Source organism: Melanostigma gelatinosum (assembly GCF_949748355.1).
Source record: "Melanostigma gelatinosum genome assembly, chromosome: 1".
Taxonomy (NCBI): domain Eukaryota; kingdom Metazoa; phylum Chordata; class Actinopteri; order Perciformes; family Zoarcidae; genus Melanostigma; species Melanostigma gelatinosum.
Genome location: NC_136634.1, coordinates 32,561,678 through 32,582,537, shown reverse-complemented (window position 1 = coordinate 32,582,537; position 20,860 = coordinate 32,561,678).

Here is a 20,860-nt window from a genome sequence, read left to right as displayed (position 1 = left end):
ATCTAGGTGAAACGTACTGCGCGGGCTGCTTCGTTGAAATTTTGTAGGGGGCGCTATTGAGCCGATTTGCCACTCTGAACCAATAAAATCATATTATACAACTACATTTTGGGCTTTAAATGTGTATGCCAAGTTTGCTTATGTTTCGAGCATTTTTTGCCTCTCAAAATGACCTTCGTTGTTAACGGCGAAGACTGCATCGCCACGGCAACGGCGTTCGACGAAACATCAAAAGCTTCATGATCTGGCATTATGAACTATTTGTGTGGAACAAATTTGATATTGATTTGATTTACCTACTAAGAGAAACAAGCCAAAGTATCAAGACTTTAACTTCCTGTTACCAGTAGGTGGCGCTATGACTATGATTCAAAATTGGCCTGCATATGTCTTCAGGCCTGGAGTGTAATCAAACACGTGAAATCTGGTAAAGATCTGATGATGTGGAGTCGAGTTACATCAGTTTATTCGTTCATGGCGAAGGATCGAAATTCCGTCGCCACGGCAACAGCTTTTCACGAAACAACAAGCTTTGAGTAACTTTTCATCACAAAGGTCTTTAGACTGTACCGACCAAATTTGAAGTTGATCTGATTAATTCCCTAGGAGGAGTTCGTTAAAGTGCAGCGCCTGGAAATGACAAAAACGACATGAGAAATTCATAAAAAATGCAAAATGGCTGACTTCCGGTTGGGTTTAGAGCATGGCCCCAAGAGACTTTTATTGAAGTTCTTATGCGATACATGTTCCTACCACATTTCATACATCTAGGTCAAACGTACTGCGAGGGCTGATTCGTTGAAATTTTGTAGGGGGCGCTATTGAGCCGATTTGCCACTCTGAACCAATAAAATCATATTCCATAACTACATTTCGGCCTTGTAATCTACTTGCCAAGTTTGCTTATGTTTCGAGCATTTTTAGCCTCTCAAAATGACCTTCGTTGTTCACGGCGAAGACTGCATCGCCACGGCAACGGCGTTCGACGAAACATCAAAATCTTCATGATCTGGCATTATGAACTTCTTGTATTTGTGTGGAAGAAATTTGATATTGATTTGATTTACCTACTAAGAGAAACAAGCCAAAGTATAAAGACTTTAACTTCCTGTTACCAGTAGGTGGCGCTATGACTATGATTCAAAATTGGCCTGCAGATGTCTTCAGGCCTGGAGTCTAATCAAGCATGTGCAATCTGGTAAAGATCTGATGATGTGGAGTCGAGATACATCAGTTTATTCGTTCATGGCGAAGGATCGAAATTCGCCGAGCCGCCACGTCGCCGCCCTTCAGTAACTTCTTGCAATCTTCACAATGAAGCATTATCAAGGTCTTAAGGCTTGTTTGACAAGATTTGAGAGGGATCTGATGAATCTGTGAGGAGCAGGATGTCAAAGTACGCAGCGTACAACTTCCGGTTGCCACTAGGTGGCGCTATCACTATGATTCTAAATTATCATACAGATGTGTTCCCGGTCAGGATGTTATGACATATGAGAGATTTGGAGCAGATTCGACAATGTACGGCCGAGTTACAACAACTTCCTGTTTCGTGGCGAATAGTGTTTCTTTGACGCCACGCCACGGCCACATAGTTCGATAACTTTTTGATCTTTGAGTAACTTTTCACTGCCAAGGTCTCAAGAGCAGACTAGCCGAATCTGAAGTCAATCGGGTCAAATCTCTGGGAGGAGTTCGTTAAAGTATGACGCCTTGAAACGGCCAAAAGACGTCATAAAAGTAAAAATGGCCGACTTCCTGTTTGGTTTAGAGAAAACTTCCAAGAGGATTTTTGGTGCGACTCATCACGTTCCACATACCTACTAACTTTCATAGAGCTGGGTGAAACCTGATGTTGGGGCTACTCAATAGGGGGCGCTAGCGAGCCAATATTTCATACCGCAGCTGGGCACCCCAAGCAGACTGCAATTTTCGCAAATTCTGGCTTGCGTGCCAAATTTCACAAAATTCCCAATATCCCAAGCACCTCCTTTTTGCGACGAAACACATAAAATAATAATAATAAGAATAAGAATAATAATAATAAACATTCGAAATTCAATAGGTCCTCCGCTCCGACTACGTCGGTGCTCGGGCCCTAATTAAAGCTGCGAGCAGCGATGGGCGGGCCCTCGCAATATGCACGTCGGGGTGCCGGCGGGACTCCGGCCTGCGCGGCCGAGAACGTCCGCGACCGTCGGACGGCGCGAGGACTCTGGCTGATGCTGCCATTTAGTTCTGTGACCGTCAGACACTGCATGCAGGTTTAGAGCATGGCCCCAATATACTTTTATTTAAGTCCATATGTGATACATGTTCCCACCAAATTTCATACATCTAGGTCAAACGTACTGCGAGGGCTCCTTCGTCGAAATTTTGTAGGGGGCGCTATTGAGCCGATTTGCCACTCTGAACCAATAAAATCATATACCCTAACTACATTTCGGCCTTGTAATCTACTTGCCAAGTTTGCTTATGTTTCGAGCATTTTTAGCCTCTCAAAATGACCTTCGTTGTTAACGGCGAAGACTGCATCGCCACGGCAACGGCATTCGACGAAACATCAAAAGCTTCATGATCTGGCATTATGAACTTATTGTATTTGTGTGGAACAAATTTGATATTGATTTGATTTACCTACTAAGAGAAACAAGCCAAAGTATAAAGACTATAACTTCCTGTTACCAGTAGGTGGCGCTATGACTATGATTCAAAATTGGCCTGCAGATGTCTTCAGGCCTGGAGTCTAATCAAACACGTGAAATCTGGTAAAGATCTAATGATGTGGAGTCGAGTTACATCAGTTTATTCGTTCATGGCGAAGGATCGAAATTCCGTCGCCACGGCAACAGCTTTTCACGAAACAACAAGCTTTGAGTAACTTTTCATCACAAAGGTCTTTAGACTGTACCGACCAAATTTGAAGTTGATCTGATGAATTCCCTAGGAGGAGTTCGTTAAAGTGCAGGGCCTGGAAATGACAAAAACGACATGAGAAATTCATAAAAAATACAAAATGGCTGACTTCCGGTTGGGTTTAGAGCATAGCCCCAAGAGACTTTTATTGAAGTCCATATGCGATACATGTTCCTACCACATTTCATACATCTAGGTCAAACGTACTGCGAGGGCTGCTTCGTCGAAATTTTGTAGGGGGCGCTATTGAGCCGATTTGCCACTCTGAACCAATAAAATCATATTCTGTAACTACATTTCGGCCTTGTAATCTACTTGCCAAGTTTGCTTATGTTTCGAGCATTTTTAGCCTCTCAAAATGACCTTAGTTGTTAACGGCGAAGACTGCATCGCCACGGCAACGGCGTTCGACGAAACATCAAAAGCTTCATGATCTGGCATTATGAACTTCTTGTATTTGTGTGGAACAAATTTGATATTGATTTGATTTACCTACTAAGAGAAACAAGCCAAAGTATAACGACTTTAACTTCCTGTTACCAGTAGGTGGCGCTATGACTATGATTCAAAATTGGCCTGCAGATGTCTTCAGGCCTGGAGTCTAATCAAACACGTGAAATCTGGTAAAGATCTGATGATGTGGAGTCGAGTTACATCAGTTTATTCGTTCATGGCGAAGGATCGAAATTCGCCGAGCCGCCACGTCGCCGCCCTTCAGTAACTTCTTACAATCTTCACAATGAAGCATTATCAAGGTCTTAAGGCTTGTTTGACAACATTTGAGAGGGATCTGATTAATCTGTGAGGAGCAGGATGTCAAAGTACGCAGCGTACAACTTCCGGTTGCCACTAGGTGGCGCTATCACTATGATTCTAAATTATCATACAGATGTGTTCCGGGTCAGGATGTTATGACATATGAGAGATTTGGAGCAGATTCGACAATGTACGGCCGAGTTACAACAACTTCCTGTTTCGTGGCGAATGGTGTTTCTTTGACGCCACGCCACGGCCACATAGTTCGATAACTTTTTGATCTTTGAGTAACTTTTCACTGCCAAGGTCTCAAGAGCAGACTAGCCGAATCTGAAGTCAATCGGGTCAAATCTCTGGGAGGAGTTCGTTAAAGTATGACGCCTTGAAACGGTCAAAAAACGTCATAAAAGCAAAAATGGCCGACTTCCTGTTTGGTTTAGAGAAAACGGCCAAGAGGATTTTTGGTGCGTCTCATCACGTTCCACATAACTACCAACTTTCATACAGCTGGGTGAATCCTGATGTCGGGGCTACTCAATAGGGGGCGCTAGCGAGCCAATATTTCATACTGCAGCTGGACACCCCAATCAGACTGCAATTTTCGCAAATTCTGGCTTGCGTGCCAAATTTCACAAACGTCCCAATATCCCAAGCACCTCCTTTTTGCGACGAAAGACTAAGAATAATAATAATTAAAGCTGCGAGCAGCGATGGGCGGGCCCTCGCAATATGCACGTCGGGGTGCCGGCGGGACTCCGGCCTGCGCGGCCGAGAACGTCCGCGACCGTCGGACGGCGCGAGGACTCTGGCTGATGCTGCCATTTAGTTCTGTGACCGTCAGACACTGCATGCAGGTTTAGAGCATGGCCCCAATATACTTTTATTTAAGTCCATATGTGATACATGTTCCTACCACATTTCATACATCTAGGTCAAACGTACTGCGAGGGCTGCTTCGGCAAAGTTTTGTAGGGGGCGCTATTGAGCCGATTTGCCACTCTGAACCAATAAAATCATATTATACAACTACATTTTGGGCTTTAAATGTGTATGCCAAGTTTGCCTATGTTTCGAGCATTTTTAGCCTCTCAAAATGACCTTCGTTGTTAACGGCGAAGACTGCATCGCCACGGCAACGGCGTTCAACGAAACATCAAAAGCTTCATGATCTGGCATTATGAACTTCTTGTATTTGTGTGGAACAAATTTGATATTGATTTGATTTACCTACTAAGAGAAACAAGCCAAAGTATAAAGACTTTAACTTCCTGTTACCAGTAGGTGGCGCTATGACTATGATTCAAAATTGGCCTGCAGATGTCTTCAGGCCTGGAGTCTAATCAAACACGTGAAATCTGGTAAAGATCTGATGATGTGGAGTCGAGTTACATCAGTTTATTCGTTCATGGCGAAGGATCGAAATTCCGTCGCCACGGCAACAGCTTTTCACGAAACAACAAGCTTTGAGTAAGTTTTCATCACAAAGGTCTTTAGACTGTACCGACCAAATTTGAAGTTGATCTGATGAATTCCCAAGGAGGAGTTCGTTAAAGTGCAGCGCCTGGAAATGACAAAAACTACATGAGAAATTCATAAAAAATGCAAAATGGCTGACTTCCGGTTGGGTTTAGAGCATAGCCCCAAGAGACTTTTATTGAAGTCCATATGCGATACATGTTCCTACCACATTTCATACATCTAGGTCAAACGTACTGCGAGGGCTGCTTCGTTGAAATTTTGTAGGGGGCGCTATTGAGCCGATTTGCCACTCTGAACCAATAAAATCATATTATACAACTACATTTTGGGCTTTAAATGTGTATGCCAAGTTTGCTTATGTTTCGAGCATTTGTAGCCTCTCAAAATGACCTTCGTTGTTAACGGCGAAGACTGCATCACCACGGCAACGGCGTTCGACGAAACATCAAAAGCTTCATGATCTGGCATTATGAACTTCTTGTATTTGTGTGGAACAAATGTGATATTGATTTGATTTACCTACTAAGAGAAACAAGCCAAAGTATAAAGACTTTAACTTCCTGTTACCAGTAGGTGGCGCTATGACTATGATTCAAAATTGGCCTGCAGATGTCTTCAGGCCTGGAGTCTAATCAAACACGTGAAATCTGGGAAAGATCTGATGATGTGGAGTCGAGATACATCAGTTTATTCGTTCATGGCGAAGGATCGAAATTCGCCGAGCCGCCACGTCGCCGCCCTTCAGTAACTTCTTACAATCTTCACAACGAAGCATTATCAAGGTCTTAAGGCTTGTTTGACAACATTTGAGAGGGATCTGATTAATCTGTGAGGAGCAGGATGTCAAAGTACGCAGCCTACAACTTCCGGTTGCCACTAGGTGGCGCTATCACTATGATTCTAAATTATCATATAGATGTGTTCCGGGTCAGGATGTTATGACATATGAGAGATTTGGGGCAGATTCGACAATGTACGGCCAAGTTACAACAACTTCCTGTTTCGTGGCGAATGGTGTTTCTTTGACGCCACGCCACGGCCACATAGTTCGATAACTTTTTGATCTTTGAGTAACTTTTCACTGCCAAGGTCTCAAGAGCAGACTCGCCGAATCTGAAGTCAATCGGGTCAAATCTCTGGGAGGAGTTCGTTAAAGTATGACGCCTTGAAACGGTCAAAAAACGTCATAAAAGCAAAAATGGCCGACTTCCTGTTTGGTTTAGAGAAAACGGCCAAGAGGATTTTTTGTGCGTCTCATCACGTTCCACATACCTACCAAATTTCATACAGCTGGGTGAATCCTGATGTTGGGGCTACTCAATAGGGGGCGCTAGCGAGCCAATATTTCATACCGCAGCTGGACACCCCAATCAGACTGCAATTTTCGCAAATTCTGGCTTGCGTGCCAAATTTCACAGACTTCCCAATATCCCAAGCACCTCCTTTTTGCCATCAAACTGGTAAAATAATAATAATAAGAATAAGAATAATAAACATTCGAAATTCAATAGGTCCTCCGCTCCGACTACGTCGGTGCTCGGGCCCTAATAATTAAAGCTGCGAGCAGCGATGAGCGGGCCCTCGCAATATGCACGTCGGGGTGCCGGCGGGACTCCGGCCTGCGCGGCCGAGAACGTCCGCGACCGTCGGACGCCGCGAGGACTCTGGTTGATGCTGCCATTGAGTTCTGTGACCCTCAGACCCTGCATGCAGGTTCAGAGCATGGCCCCAGCATACTTTTATTTCAGTCCATATGTGATACATGTTCCTACCAAATGTCATACATCTAGGTGAAACGTACTGCGAGGGCTGCTTCGTTGAAATTTTGTAGGGGGCGCTATTGAGCCGATTTGCCACTCTGAACCAATAAAATCATATTCCGTAACTACATTTCGGCCTTGAAATCTACTTGCCAAGTTTGCTTATGTTTCGAGCATTTTTAGCCTCTCAAAATGACCTTCGTTGTTCACGGCGAAGACTGCATCGCCACGGCAACGGCGTTCGACGAAACATCAAAAGCTTCATGATCTGGCATTATGAACTTCTTGTATTTGTGTGGAAGAAATTTGATATTGATTTGATTTACCTACTAAGAGAAACAAGCCAAAGTATAAAGACTTTAACTTCCTGTTACCAGTAGGTGGCGCTATGACTATGATTCAAAATTGGCCTGCAGCTGTCTTCAGGCCTGGAGTCTAATCAAACACGTGAAATCTGGCAAAGATCTGATGATGTGGAGTCGAGTTACATCAGTTTATTCGTTCATGGCGAAGGATCGAAATTTGCCGAGCCGCCACGTCGCCGCCCTTCAGTAACTTCTTACAATCTTCACAATGAAGCATTATCAAGGTCTTAAGGCTTGTATGACAACATTTGAGAGGGATCTGATTAATCTGTGAGGAGCAGGATGTCAAAGTATGCAGCGTACAACTTCCGGTTGCCACTAGGTGGCGCTATCACTATGATTCTAAATTATCATATAGATGTGTTCCGGGTCAGGATGTTATGACATATGAGAGATTTTGAGCAGATTCGACAATGTACGGCCGAGTTACAACAACTTCCTGTTTCGTGGCGAATGGTGTTTCTTTGACGCCACGCCACGGCCACATAGTTCCATAACTTTTTGATCTTTGAGTAACTTTTCACTGCCAAGGTCTCAAAAGCAGACTAGCCGAATCTGAAGTCAATCGGGTCAAATCTCTGGGAGGAGTTCGTTAAAGTATGACGCCTTGAAACGGTCAAAAAACGTCATAAAAGCATAAATGGCCGACTTCCTGTTTGGTTTAGAGAAAACGGCCAAGAGGATTTTTGGTGCGTCTCATCACGTTCCACATAACTACCAACTTTCATACAGCTGGGTGAATCCTGATGTTGGGGCTACTCAATAGGGGGCGCTAGCGAGCCAATATTTCATACTGCAGCTGGACACCCCAATCAGACTGCAATTTTCGCAAATTCTGGCTTGCGTGCCAAATTTCACAACATTCCCAATATCCCAAGCACCTCCTTTTTGCGACGAAACACATAAAATAATAATAATAATAATAATTAAAGCTGCGAGCAGCGATGAGCGGGCCCTCGCAATATGCACGTCGGGGTGCATGCACGTCGGGGTGCCGGCGGGACTCCGGCCTGCGCGGCCGAGAACGTCCGCGACCGTCGGACGGCGTGAGGACTCTGGTTGATGCTGTCATTCAGTTCCGTGACCGTCAGACACTGCATGCAGGTTCAGAGCATGGCCCTAATATACTTTTATTTAAGTCCATATGTGATACATGTTCCTACCAAATTCCATACATCTAGGTGAAACGTACTGCAAGGGCTGCTTCGTTGAAATTTTGTAGGGGGCGCTATTGAGCCGATTTGCCACTCTGAACCAATAAAATCATATTATACAACTACATTTTGGGCTTTAAATGTGTATGCCAAGTTTGCTTATGTTTCGAGCATTTTTAGCCTCTCAAAATGACCTTCGTTGTTAACGGCGAAGACTGCATCGCCACGGCAACGGCGTTCGACGAAACATCAAAAGCTTCATGATCTGGCATTATGAACTATTTGTGTGGAACAAATTTGATATTGATTTGATTTACCTACTAAGAGAAACAAGCCAAAGTATCAAGACTTTAACTTCCTGTTACTAGTAGGTGGCGCTATGACTATGATTCAAAATTGGCCTGCAGATGTCTTCAGGCCTGGAGTCTAATCAAACACGTGAAATCTGGTAAAGATCTGATGATGTGGAGTCGAGTTACATCAGTTTATTCGTTCATGGCGAAGGATCGAAATTCCGTCGCCACGGCAACAGCTTTTCACGAAACAACAAGCTTTGAGTAACTTTTCATCACAAAGGTCTTTAGACTGTACCGACCAAATTTGAAGTTGATCTGATGAATTCCCTAGGAGGAGTTCGTTAAAGTGCAGCGGCTGGAAATGACAAAAACGACATGAGAAATTCATAAAAAATGCAAAATGGCTGACTTCCGGTTGGGTTTAGAGCATAGCCCCAAGAGACTTTTATTGAAGTCCATATGCGATACATGTTCCTACCACATTTCATACATCTAGGTCAAACGTACTGCGAGGGCTGCTTCGTCGAAATTTTGTAGGGGGCGCTATTGAGCCGATTTGGCACTCTGAACCAATAAAATCTGATTCTGTAACTACATTTCGGCCTTTTAATCTACTTGCCAAGTTTGCTTATGTTTCGAGCATTTTTAGCCTCTCAAAATGACCTTCGTTGTTAACGGCGAAGACTGCATCGCCACAGCAACGGCGTTTGACGAAACATCAAAAGCTTCATGATCTGGCATTATGAACTTCTTGTATTTGTGTGGAACAAATTTGATATTGATTTGATTTACCTACTAAGAGAAACAAGCCAAAGTATAAAGACTTTAACTTCCTGTTACCAGTAGGTGGCGCTATGACTATGATTCAAAATTGGCCTGCAGATGTCTTCAGGCCTGGAGTCTAATCAAGCATGTGAAATCTGGTAAAGATCTGATGATGTGGAGTCGAGATACATCAGTTTATTCGTTCATGGCGAAGGATCGAAATTCGCCGAGCCGCCACGTCGCCGCCCTTCAGTAACTTCTTACAATCTTCACAATGAAGCATTATCAAGGTCTTAAGGCTTGTTTGACAACATTTGAGAGGGATCTGATTAATCTGTGAGGAGCAGGATGTCAAAGTACGCAGCGTACAACTTCCGGTTGCCACTAGGTGGCGCTATCACTATGATTCAAAATTATCATATAGATGTGTTCCGGGTCAGGATCTTATGACATATGAGAGATTTGGAGCAGATTCGACAATGTACGGCCGAGTTACAACAACTTCCTGTTTCGTGGCGAATAGTGTTTCTTTGATGCCACGCCACGGCCACATAGTTCGATAACTTTTTGATCTTTGAGTAACTTTTCACTGTCAAGGTCTCAAGAGCAGACTAGCCGAATCTGAAGTCAATCGGGGCAAATCTCTGGGAGGAGTTCGTTAAAGTATGACGCCTTGAAACGGTCAAAAAACGTCATAAAAGTAAAAATGGCCGACTTCCTGTTTGGTTTAGAGAAAACGGCCAAGAGGATTTTTTGTGCGTCTCATCACGTTCCACATACCGACCAAATTTCATACAGCTGGGTGAAACCTGATGTTGGGGCTACTCAATAGGGGGCGCTAGCGAGCCAATATTTCATACCGCAGCTGGACACCCCAATCAGACTGCAATTTTCGCAAATTCTGGCTTGCGTGCCAAATTTCACAACATTCCTAATATCCCAAGCACCTCCTTTTTGCGACGAAACACTAAAAATAAGAATAATAAACATTACGGTTTCAATAGGTCCTCCGCTCCGACTACGTCGGTGCTCGGGCCCTAATAAGAATAATTAAAGCTGCGAGCAGCGATGAGCGGGCCCTCGCAATATGCACGTCGGGGTGCATGCACGTCGGGGTGCCGGCGGGACTCCGGCCTGCGCGGCCGAGAACGTCCGCGACCGTCGGACGGCGCGAGGACTCTGGTTGATGCTGTCATTCAGTTCCGTGACCGTCAGACACTGCATGCAGGTTCAGAGCATGGCCCCAATATACTTTTATTTAAGTCCATATGTGATACATGTTCCTACCAAATTTCATACCTCTAGGTGAAACGTACTGCGAGGGCTGCTTCGTTGAAATTTTGTAGGGGGCGCTATTGAGCCGATTTGCCACTCTGAACCAATAAAATCATATTATACAACTACATTTTGGGCTTTAAATGTGTATGCCAAGTTTGCTTATGTTTCGAGCATTTTTAGCCTCTCAAAATGACCTTCGTTGTTAACGGCGAAGACTGCATCGCCATGGCAACGGCGTTCGACGAAACATCAAAAGCTTCATGATCTGGCATTATGAACTATTTGTGTGGAACAAATTTGATATTGATTTGATTTACCTACTAAGAGAAACAAGCCAAAGTATCAAGACTTTAACTTCCTGTTACCAGTAGGTGGCGCTATGACTATGATTCAAAATTGGCCTGCATATGTCTTCAGGCCTGGAGTCTAATCAAACACGTGAAATCTGGTAAAGATCTGATGATGTGGAGTCGAGTTACATCAGTTTATTCGTTCATGGCGAAGGATCGAAATTCCGTCGCCACGGCAACAGCTTTTCACGAAACAACAAGCTTTGAGTAACTTTTCATCACAAAGGTCTTTAGACTGTACCGACCAAATTTGAAGTTGATCTGATGAATTCCCTAGGAGGAGTTCGTTAAAGTGCAGCGCCTGGAAATGACAAAAACGACATGAGAAATTCATAAAAAATGCAAAATGGCTGACTTCCGGTTGGGTTTAGAGCATAGCCCCAAGAGACTTTTATTGAAGTCCATATGCGATACATGTTCCTACCACATTTCATACATCTAGGTCAAACGTACTGCGAGGGCTGCTTCGTCGAAATTTTGTAGGGGGCGCTATTGAGCCGATTTGCCACTCTGAACCAATAAAATCAGATTCTGTAACTACATTTCGGCCTTGTAATCTACTTACCAAGTTTGCTTATGTTTCGAGCATTTTTAGCCTCTCAAAATGACCTTCGTTGTTCACGGCGAAGACTGCATCGCCACGGCAACGGCGTTCGACGAAACATCAAAAGCTTCATGATCTGGCATTATGAACTTCTTGTATTTGTGTGGAACAAATTTGATATTGATTTGATTTACCTACTAAGAGAAACAAGCCAAAGTATAAAGACTTTAACTTCCTGTTACCAGTAGGTGGCGCTATGACTATGATTCGAAATTGGCCTGCAGATGTCTTCAGGCCTGGAGTCTAATCAAGCATGTGAAATCTGGTAAAGATCTGATGATGTGGAGTCGAGATACATCAGTTTATTCGTTCAAGGCGAAGGATCGAAATTCGCCGAGCCGCCACGTCGCCGCCCTTCAGTAACTTCTTACAATTTTCACAATGAAGCATTATCAAGGTCTTAAGGCTTGTATGACAACATTTGAGAGGGATCTGATTAATCTGTTAGGAGCAGGATGTCAAAGTACGCAGCGTACAACTTCCGGTTGCCACTAGGTGGCGCTATCAGTTTGATTCAAAATTATCATATAGATGTGTTCCGGGTCAGGATGTTATGACATATGAGAGACTTTGAGCAGATTCGACAATGTACGGCCGAGTTACAACAACTTCCTGTTTCGTGGCGAATGGTGTTTCTTTGACGCCACGCCACGGCCACATAGTTCGATAACTTTTTGATCTTTGAGTAACTTTTCACTGCCAAGGTCTCAAGAGCAGACTAGCCGAATCTGAAGTCAATCGGGTCAAATCTCTGGGAGGAGTTCGTTAAAGTATGACGCCTTGAAACGGTCAAAAAACGTCATAAAAGTAAAAATGGCCGACTTCCTGTTTGGTTTAGAGAAAACGTCCAAGAGGATTTTTTGTGCGTCTCATCACGTTCCACATACCTACCAACTTTCATACAGCTGGGTGAAACCTGATGTCGGGGCTACTCAATAGGGGGCGCTAGCGAGCCAATATTTCATACCGCAGCTGGACACCCCAATCAGACTGCAATTTTCGCAAATTCTGGCTTGCGTGCCAAATTTCACAAACTTCCCAATATCCCAAGCACCTCCTTTTTGACGAAACACATAAAATAATAAGAATAATTAAAGCTGCGAGCAGCGATGGGCGGGCCCTCGCAATATGCACGTCGGGGTGCCGGCGGGACTCCGGCCTGCGCGGCCGAGAACGTCCGCGACCGTCGGACGGCGCGAGGACTCTGGCTGATGCTGCCATTTAGTTCTGTGACCGTCAGACACTGCATGCAGGTTTAGAGCATGGCCCCAATATACTTTTATTTAAGTCCATATGTGATACATGTTCCCACCAAATTTCATACATCTAGGTCAAACGTACTGCGAGGGCTGCTTCGTCGAAATTTAGTAGGGGGCGCTATTGAGCCGATTTGCCACTCTGAACCAATAAAATCATATTATACAACTACATTTTGGGATTTAAATGTGTATGCCAAGTTTGCTTATGTTTCGAGCATTTTTAGCCTCTCAAAATGACCTTCGTTGTTAACGGCGAAGACTGCATCGCCACGGCAACGGCGTTCGACGAAACATCAAAAGCTTCATGATCTGGCATTATGAACTATTTGTGTGGAACAAATTTGATATTGATTTGATTTACCTACTAAGAGAAACAAGCCAAAGTATCAAGACTTTAACTTCCTGTTACCAGTAGGTGGCGCTATGACTATGATTCAAAATTGGCCTGCATATGTCTTCAAGCCTGGAGTCTAATCAAACACGTGAAATCTGGTAAAGATCTGATGATGTGGAGTCGAGTTACATCAGTTTATTCGTTCATGGCGAAGGATCGAAATTCCGTCGCCACGGCAACAGCTTTTCACGAAACAACAAACTTTGAGTAACTTTTCATCACAAAGGTCTTTAGACTGTACCGACCAAATTTGAAGTTGATCTGATGAATTCCCTAGGAGGAGTTCGTTAAAGTGCAGCGCCTGGAAATGACAAAAACGACATGAGAAATTCATAACAAATGCAAAATGGCTGACTTCCGGTTGGGTTTAGAGCATAGCCCCAAGAGACTTTTATTGAAGTCCATATGCGATACATGGTCCTACCACATTTCATACATCTAGGTCAAACGTACTGCGAGGGCTGCTTCGTCGAAATTTTGTAGGGGGCGCTATTGAGCCGATTTGGCACTCTGAACCAATAAAATCAGATTCTGTAACTACATTTCGGCCTTGTAATCTACTTGCCAAGTTTGCTTATGTTTCGAGCATTTTTAGCCTCTCAAAATGACCTTCGTTGTTAACGGCGAAGACTGCATCGCCACGGCAACGGCGTTCGACGAAACATCAAAAGCTTCATGATCTGGCATTATGAACTTCTTGTATTTGTGTGGAAGAAATTTGATATTGATTTGATTTACCTACTAAGAGAAACAAGCCAAAGTATAAAGACTTTAACTTCCTGTTACCAGTAGGTGGCGCTATGACTATGATTCAAAATTGGCCTGCATATGTCTTCAGGCCTGGAGTCTAATCAAACACGTGAAATCTGGCAAAGATCTGATGATGTGGAGTCGAGTTACATCAGTTTATTCGTTCATGGCGAAGGATCGAAATTCGCCGAGCCGCCACGTCGCCGCCCTTCAGTAACTTCTTACAATCTTCACAACGAAGCATTATCAAGGTCTTAAGGCTTGTTTGACAACATTTGAGAGGGATCTAATTAATCTGTGAGGAGCAGGATGTCAAAGTACGCAGCGTACAACTTCCGGTTGCCACTAGGTGGCGCTATCACTATGATTCTAAATTATCATATAGATGTGTTCCGGGTCAGGATGTTATGACATATGAGAGATTTTGAGCAGATTCGACAATGTACGGCCGAGTTACAACAACTTCCTGTTTCGTGGCGAATGGTGTTTCTTTGACGCCACGCCACGGCCACATCGTTCGATAACTTTTTGATCTTTGAGTAACTTTTCACTACCAAGGTCTCAAGAGCAGACTAGCCGAATCTGAAGTCAATCGGGTTAAATCTCTGGGAGGAGTTCGTTAAAGTATGACGCCTTGAAACGGTCAAAAAACGTCATAAAAGTAGAAATGGCCGACTTCCTGTTTGGTTTAGAGAAAACTTCCAAGAGGATTTTTGGTGCGTCTCATCACGTTCCACATAACTACCAACTTTCATACAGCTGGGTGAAACCTGATGTTGGGGCTACTCAATAGGGGGCGCTAGCGAGCCAATATTTCATACCGCAGCTGGACACCCCAATCAGACTGCAATTTTCGCAAATTCTGGCTTGCGTGCCAAATTTCACAGACTTCCCAATATCCCAAGCACCTCCTTTTTGACATCAAACTGGTAAAATAATAATAATAATAATAATTAAAGCTGCGAGCAGCGATGAGCGGGCCCTCGCAATATGCACGTCGGGGTGCATGCACGTTGGGGTGCCGGCGGGACTCCGGCCTGCGCGGCCGAGAATGTCCGCGACCGTCGGACGCCGCGAGGACTCTGGCCGATGCTGCCATTCAGTTCTGTGACCGTCAGACACTGCATGCAGGTTTAGAGCATGGCCGCAATATACTTTTATTGAAGTCCATATGTGATACATGTTCCTACCAAATTTCATACATCTAGGTGAAACGTACTGCGAGGGCTGCTTCGTTGAAATTTTGTAGGGGGCGCTATTGAGCCGATTTGCCACTCTGAACCAATAAAATCATATTATACAACTACATTTTGGGCTTTAAATGTGTATGCCAAGTTTGCTTATGTTTCGAGCATTTTTAGCCTCTCAAAATGACCTTCGTTGTTAACGGCGAAGACTGCATCGCCACGGCAACGGCGTTCGACGAAACATCAAAAGCTTCATGATCTGGCATTATGAACTATTTGTGTGGAACAAATTTGATATTGATTTGATTTACCTACTAAGAGAAACAAGCCAAAGTATCAAGACTTTAACTTCCTGTTACCAGTAGGTGGCGCTATGACTATGATTCAAAATTGGCCTGCATATGTCTTCAGGCCTGGAGTCTAATCAAACACGTGAAATCTGGTAAAGATCTGATGATGTGGAGTCGAGTTACATCAGTTTATTCGTTCATGGCGAAGGATCGAAATTCCGTCGCCACGGCAACAGCTTTTCACGAAACAACAAGCTTTGAGTAACTTTTCATCACAAAGGTCTTTAGACTGTACCGACCAAATTTGAAGTTGATCTGATGAATTCCCTAGGAGGAGTTCGTTAAAGTGTAGCGCCTGGAAATGACAAAAACGACATGAGAAATTCATAAAAAATGCAAAATGGCTGACTTCCGGTTGGGTTTAGAGCATAGCCCCAAGAGACTTTTATTGAAGTCCATATGTGATACATGTTCCTACCACATTTCATACATCTAGGTCAAACGTACTGCGAGGGCTGCTTCGTCGAAATTTTGTAGGGGGCGCTATTGAGCCGATTTGCCACTCTGAACCAATAAAATCATATTCCCTAACTACATTTCGGCCTTGTAATCTACTTGCCAAGTTTGCTTATGTTTCGAGCATTTTTAGCCTCTCAAAATTACCTTCGTTGTTAACGGCGAAGACTGCATCGCCACGGCAACGGCGTTCGACGAAACATCAAAAGCTTCATGATCTGGCATTATGAACTTCTTGTATTTGTGTGGAACAAATTTGATATTGATTTGATTTACCTACTAAGAGAAACAAGCCAAAGTATAAAGACTTTAACTTCCTGTTACCAGTAGGTGGCGCTATGACTATGATTCAAAATTGGCCTGCAGATGTCTTTAGGCCTGGAGTCTAATCAAGCATGTGAAATCTGGTAAAGATCTGATGATGTGGAGTCGAGATACATCAGTTTATTCGTTCATGGCGAAGGATCGAAATTCGCCGAGCCGCCACGTCGCCGCCCTTCAGTAACTTCTTACAATCTTCACAATGAAGCATTATCAAGGTCTTAAGGCTTGTTTGACAACATTTGAGAGGGATCTGATTAATCTGTGAGGAGCAGGATGTCAAAGTACGCAGCGTACAACTTCCGGTTGCCACTAGGTGGCGCTATCACTATGATTCAAAATTATCATATAGATGTGTTCCGGGTCAGGATGTTATGACATATGAGAGATTTGGAGCAGATTCGACAATGTACGGCAGAGTTACAACAACTTCCTGTTTCGTGGCGAATGGTGTTTCTTTGACGCCACGCCACGGCCACATAGTTCGATAACTTTTTGATCTTTGAGTAACTTTTCACTGTCAAGGTCTCAAGAGCAGACTAGCCGAATCTGAAGTCAATCGGGTCAAATCTCTGGGAGGAGTTCGTTAAAGTATGACGCCTTGAAACGGTCAAAAAACGTCATAAAAGTAAAAATGCCCGACTTCCTGTTTGGTTTAGAGAAAACGGCCAAGAGGATTTTTTGTGCGTCTCATCACGTTCCACATACCGACCAAATTTCATACAGCTGGGTGAAACCTGATGTTGGGGCTACTCAATAGGGGGCGCTAGCGAGCCAATATTTCATACCGCAGCTGGACACCCCAATCAGACTGCAATTTTCGCAAATTCTGGCTTGCGTGCCAAATTTCACAGACTTCCCAATATCCCAAGCACCTCCTTTTTGCCATCAAACTGGTAAAATAATAATAATAATAATAATAAACATTACGGTTTCAATAGGTCCTCCGCTCCGACTACGTCGGTGCTCGGGCCCTAATTAAAGCTGCGAGCAGCGATGGGCGGGCCCTCGCAATATGCACGTCGGGGTGCATGCACGTCGGGGTGGCGGCGGGACTCCGGCCTGCGCGGCCGAGAACGTCCGCGACCGTCGGACGGCGCGAGGACTCTGGTTGATGCTGCCATTCAGTTCCGTGACCGTCAGACACTGCATGCAGGTTCAGAGCATGGCCCCAATATACTTTTATTTAAGTCCATATGTGATACATGTTCCTACCAAATTTCATACATCTAGGTGAAACGTACTGCGAGGGCTGCTTCGTTGAAATTTTGTAGGGGGCGCTATTGAGCCGATTTGCCACTCTGAACCAATAACATCATATTATACAACTACATTTTGGGCTTTAAATGTGTATGCCAAGTTTGCTTATGTTTCGAGCATTTTTAGCCTCTCAAAATGACCTTCGTTGTTAACGGCGAAGACTGCATCGCCACGGCAACGGCGTTCGACGAAACATCAAAAGCTTCATGATCTGGCATTATGAACTATTTGTGTGGAACAAATTTGATATTGATTTGATTTACCTACTAAGAGAAACAAGCCAAAGTATCAAGACTTTAACTTCCTGTTACCAGTAGGTGGCGCTATGACTATGATTCAAAATTGGCCTGCATATGTCTTCAGGCCTGGAGTCTAATCAAACACGTGAAATCTGGTAAAGATCTGATGATGTGGAGTCGAGTTACATCAGTTTATTCATTTATGGCGAAGGATCGAAATTCCGTCGCCACGGCAACAGCTTTTCACGAAACAACAAGCTTTGAGTAACTTTTCATCACAAAGGTCTTTAGACTGTACCGACCAAATTTGAAGTTGATCTGATGAATTCCCTAGGAGGAGTTCGTTAAAGTGCAGCGCCTGGAAATGACAAAAACGACATGAGAAATTCATAAAAAATGCAAAATGGCTGACTTCCGGTTGGGTTTAGAGCATAGCCCCAAGAGACTTTTATTGAAGTCCATATGCGATACATGTTCCTACCACATTTCATACATCTAGGTCAAACGTACTGCGAGGGCTGCTTCGTCGAAATTTTGTAGGGGGCGCTATTGAGCCGATTTGCCACTCTGAACCAATAAAATCATATTCCCTAACTACATTTCGGCCTTGTAATCTACTTGCCAAGTTTGCTTATGTTTCGAGCATTTTTAGCCTGTCAAAATGACCTTCGTTGTTAACGGCGAAGACTGCATCGCCACGGCAACGGCGTTCGACGAAACATCAAAAACTTCATGATCTGGCATTATGAACTTCTTGTATTTGTGTGGAACAAATTTGATATTGATTTGATTTACCTACTGAGAGAAACAAGCCAAAGTATCAAGACTTTAACTTCCTGTTACCAGTAGGTGGCGCTATGACTATGATTAAAAATTGGCCTGCATATGTCTTCAGGCCTGGAGTCTAATCAAACACGTGAAATCTGGTAAAGATCTGATGATGTGGAGTCGAGTTACATCAGTTTATTCGTTCATGGCGAAGGATCGAAATTCGCCGAGCCGCCACGTCGCCGTCCTTCAGTAACTTCTTACAATCTTCACAATGAAGCATTATCAAGGTCTTAAGGCTTGTTTGACAACATTTGAGAGGGATCTGATTAATCTGTGAGGAGCAGGATGTCAAAGTACGCAGCGTACAACTTCCGGTTGCCACTAGGTGGCGCTATCACTATGATTCTAAATTATCATATAGATGTGTTCCGGGTCAGGATGTTATGACATATGAGAGATTTTGAGCAGATTCGACAATGTACGGCCGAGTTACAACAACTTCCTGTTTCGTGGCGAATGGTGTTTCTTTGACGCCACGCCACGGCCACATAGTTCGATAACTTTTTGATCTTTGAGTAACTTTTCACTGCCAAGGTCTCAAGAGCAGACTAGCCGAATCTGAAGTCAATCGGGTCAAATCTCTGGGAGGAGTTCGTTAAAGTATGACGCCTTGAAACGGTCAAAAAACGTCATAAAAGCAAAAATGGCCGACTTCCTGTTTGGTTTAGAGAAAACGGCCAAGAGGAGTTTTTGTGCGTCTCATCACGTTCCACATACCTACCAACTTTCATACAGCTGGGTGAAACCTGATGTTGGGGCTACTCAATAGGGGGCGCTAGCGAGCCAATATTTCATACCGCAGCTGGGCACCCCAATCAGACTGCAATTTTCGCAAATTCTGGCTTGCTTGCCAAATTTCACAAACTTCCCAATATCCCAAGCACCTCCTTTTTGCGACGAAACACATAAAATAATAATAATAATTAAAGCTGCGAGCAGCGATGGGCGGGCCCTCGCAATATGCACGTCGGGGTGCATGCACGTCGGGGTGCCGGCGGGACTCCGGCCTGCGCGGCCGAGAACGTCCGCGACCGTCGGACGGCGCGAGGACTCTGGTTGATGCTGCCATTCAGTTCTGTGACCGTCGGACACTGCATGCAGGTTCAGAGCATGGCCCCAATATACTTTTATTTAAGTCCATATGTGATACATGTTCCTACCAAATTTCATACATCTAGGTGAAACGTACTGCGAGGGCTGCTTCGTTGAAACTTTGTAGGGGGCGCTATTGAGCCGATTTGCCACTCTGAACCAAGAAAATCATATTATACAACTACATTTTGGGCTTTAAATGTGTATGCCAAGTTTGCTTATGTTTCGAGCATTTTTAGCCTCTCAAAATGACCTTCGTTGTTAACGGCGAAGACTGCATCGCCACGGCAACGGCGTTCGACGAAACATCAAAAGCTTCATGATCTGGCATTATGAACTATTTGTGTGGAACAAATTTGATATTGATTTGATTTACCTACTAAGAGAAACAAGCCAAAGTATCAAGACTTTAACTTCCTGTTACCAGTAGGTGGCGCTATGACTATGATTCAAAATTGGCCTGCATATGTCTTCAGGCCTGGAGTCTAATCAAACACGTGAAATCTGGTAAAGATCTGATGATGTGGAGTCGAGTTACATCAGTTTATTCGTTTATGGCGAAGGATCGAAATTCCGTCGCCACGGCAAGAGCTTTTCACGAAACAACAAGCTTTGAGTAACTTTTCATCACAAAGGTCTTTAGACTGTACCGACAAAATTTGAAGTTGATCTGATGAATTCCCTAGGAGGAGTTCGTTAAAGTGCAGCGCCTGGAAATGACAAAAACGACATGAGAATTTCATAAAAAATGCAAAATGGCTGACTTCCGGTTGGGTTTAGAGCATAGCCCCAAGAGACTTTTATTGAAGTCCATATGCGATACATGTTCCTACCACATTTCATACATCTAGGTCAAACGTACTGCGAGGGCTGCTTCGTTGAAATTTTGTAGGGGGCGCTATTAAGCCGATTTGCCACTCTGAACCAATAAAATCATATTCTATAACTACATTTCGGCCTTGTAATCTACTTGCCAAGTTTGCTTATGTTTCGAGCAT